The sequence below is a fragment of the Solanum tuberosum genome, unplaced genomic scaffold (assembly GCF_000226075.1).
Source record: "Solanum tuberosum cultivar DM 1-3 516 R44 unplaced genomic scaffold, SolTub_3.0 scf00353, whole genome shotgun sequence".
NCBI lineage: Eukaryota > Viridiplantae > Streptophyta > Magnoliopsida > Solanales > Solanaceae > Solanum > Solanum tuberosum.
Window position 1 is genome coordinate 73,382 of NW_006239275.1, and position 3,539 is coordinate 76,920.

A 3,539-nucleotide genomic window follows, 5' to 3' on the forward strand; every position below is an offset into this window, starting at 1 on the left:
TTCACTTGTTTATTTACTTGTAAAGTTGACTTTGATTTTACCTGTTGCTACGGCAACTGTGGAGAGAGCATTTTCGTCAATGAAGCACATAAAAAATGAAGTGCGGAATAGTATTGGTAATCAATATTTAAATGATTGTCTAGTGTGTTACATAGAGCGTGATGTATTTATAAATGTTAGTAATGATGTCATTATCGATCGTTTTCAGAATATGAAAACTCGTCGAGGACAATTGTAAATGAATGTTGAATATTTATAATATTAGTAAATAGTAATATTATTGAAAGTTTTTAAATTTGTTAACTTCATGCTTTTAGTGTGGAGTGTGGATTTGTAATATCTTATTATTTATATTTTATTGATTAATTTATGATATATATCGAAAAGACGAATAATTTAATCAAATATAAAATTAATTTAATCGATAAGTTTATTTGGCACCCCCGGACTCTAAATCCTGGATCCGCCACTGTCCACCAACTCAGTGGACTAAAAATTCAACATGCAGCTCAAAGGATTCAACTATTGTGAATACATATTCTAAAGAATCGTGCATTCTAATGCCATTTTTCTTCCATATGCAAGAAATTGGAGCATGTATATTGAGAGGTTAATAAATGAATAACTCTACTAATAGACATATAAATATATTTTCAATTGTACAATCATAATATCAAGTTTAGGTTATTAAATTCATGTGCACTTTCATGGTGGAGAGATGTATAGTTGATGTGCGCTACCAAAAGATATATCCCTTTACATTCTTTACGCCACTGCAACAAAAGAAGAAAACGGTAAAGAGGTAAATTGTTAATTTAAATTAAGCATAGTAAACATACCTTAATAAACATTGCATATGTAAGGGTCATAGGTACATATAGCACAAAATATAAAATAAGAAAACAAAAAAGATAAGTTGGAATGTTTCGAAAAATGTACAGATTATTAGAAGCTTAAAACTTAATTCTTTATTTGTAGCTTCATACCATGTAGTTGGAAACAACATTTCTTAGCTCGTGTCTCCTACCTACTTGAGATAGATGTAAAGTTTGAATACGATCTATCCTCTCATATCCCCTTTGCAGCTCCATACCACATAAATGATACATTTAAAATCCATTAGAAAATTAGTTATCTTAACCATAGAATCTATTTTGCAATAGAAAATACATGAATGCAGAATGTTATCTAGGGATACAACATGTAAATAGTCTTCAGTTGCAATGTGAAATCACGAAGTTGAAAATATATTGGCCAAATAACAGAGGGAGGCTACAATTTTATTGTATTCACAAACACACACCATAAATAAGGATCAACATTGATTCTCTATTTGTATGAATGTCGTCGAGATTGCTCCTAATAAAATGTCAAAAGCCTAAGTCATTTTTTTTGTGTCTTGTATTCACAATTTTGGGTGTGAGTTGAGAGGTTACATAGCAAAGATTCAAAGACCGCAATACAAATTTGTACTTAGAACTCAGGCCTAAAATTTCATTCTTCATCATCCTCCGTCAAAGTCATGCCTTCAAGAGTTGAAGTTGGGGTGACACTCTGTATTGCTCCTATGGCAGTTATAACCGTGACCAAAAAGTAGAGGGAAAAATGCTTATTTGCTAAGTAATATTTTTATCTTCAATTTTTTCAAGATTAGTCAGATCAAAAATATTTCAACACTATTGATTGTGTCTATTCAACCAATATGAACACATGAAACCAAAGCTTCGAGAAAGTATAAGATCACAACTTTCAGAGCTCAATGTGGTAATAGAATTTTCATTGTTAAAGTTGCGGTTTTTATCCAAGAACAACTACTAAAAATAAAGACAACGCCATATTTTTCAAGAGAAAACGATAAAAATTTAAAGGTTCTTAAAAGAATGTGGAATGGTACCTTAAGGGCTTGGATATTGGAGAACTCGAAATCAATCATTTCACCTGATTCAACAAGCTAATTAATTATTCTAATTTGTAACTCCAACTATAACTCCCATCTCTCTTGCCTTTCTTCCCTTATATACAAATTAACATTCTCTCTCATCTTATACCTTTCTCCTAAAGTCACTCTACTATATCAAAGTTTCAAATTTAAAAAGATATTCTTCCTCCCTCCTAATCGTATTTCCCAAATTTCAAAAGATTTAAAAAATCTTTTAAGCTTTGTACTAAGTTAAAATCAGACAAATAAATTGAGTTTTTTTTAACATAATGAATCCAGTACTATTTCATTTGTGCTAATTTCTATCTATTTTGTCGATAGAATCATGTAATTCCTGGGCAACATTTTTATACTCCTACAACGAAGCACATACTAGATAACACACAAAGTTTAAGCTCCTAAAACACAAATCACCGAGAAAACATTATCCAACCTACCATTTTCTACATTCTCAGGCAACCATCTTGTCACTCTTTGAACCAAATCCATCACCCCATTTCCTAGATAAAATGTCGCGCCCTTAAAAACCATGGAGAAGATAAAACAAGAATAAGTTTGGTGAAGAGAAATGACAATTATATAAATTACTTCTTTTGTATTGAGGTATTTGTATAATTTATTTTGTATATTTTTTGTGATTTATATTTTTATCAATACATTTCACATACAATTCTATAGATTTAGCGTATCAATGTTTATTGTGGTTTTCTTACATTTTTAGACTTTATTTGTATATTTTCATCAATTATATACAATTAATTCTTTTGTATTTGTATATTATCAGCATATTTTCAGCTACTATTTGTGTAATTCATCATTTGTATACATTTACTTATTTGTACATTTCAATCAATTGTGTGTTTGTGTATACATATATATTAGCAATTCTCATTTGTATATCTAATACAAGTATATTTGTTAATGATGTTTATATACGTTTGATTTGTATATTTATTAAGTCATTTTTGACATGTTTATTTAGGAAGTTAAATTTATCTTTCTTTCCTTTTTAGAAGTCATATTTGATAAGAAATTACAATCAGATGCAATAACCATGAATTGTGTGATTATTTTCTATTTTAATAACCTAAATTACCTCTTTATTAATTAAGTTAAGAGTTCAAATTGTATAAAAATTAAATTTTCAGTGAGATATACAAAAAGAGTAAGGCATGTACTGAAACTATAAATATGCTACGTAATTAGGTAAACTGTACCTAAGGAGGCTCATTATCTTTCAACTCTTAGTTATTTATGAAATTTCATCTTCCAATAAATACAAGTAGTAGTAGAATAAGAAGAGGAGGAGGAGGAGGAGGAGGACGACAAAGAGGGAGAGGATGAAGAAGAAGAGGAAGAGGAGGAGGGGGAGGAGGAGGAGGAAGAAGAAGAAGAAGTGGAAGAAGAAGAAGAAGAGGAGGAAGAGGGGGAAGAAGAGGAGGAGGAGGAGGAGGAGGAGAAAGAAGAATAAGAGGAGGAAGAAGAAGAAGAGGAGGACGAAGAAGAAGAAGAAGAAGAAGAAGAAGAAGAGGAAGAGGAAGAGGAAGAGGAAGAGGAAGAGGAAGAGGAAGAGGAAGAGGAAGAGGAAGAGGAAGAGGAA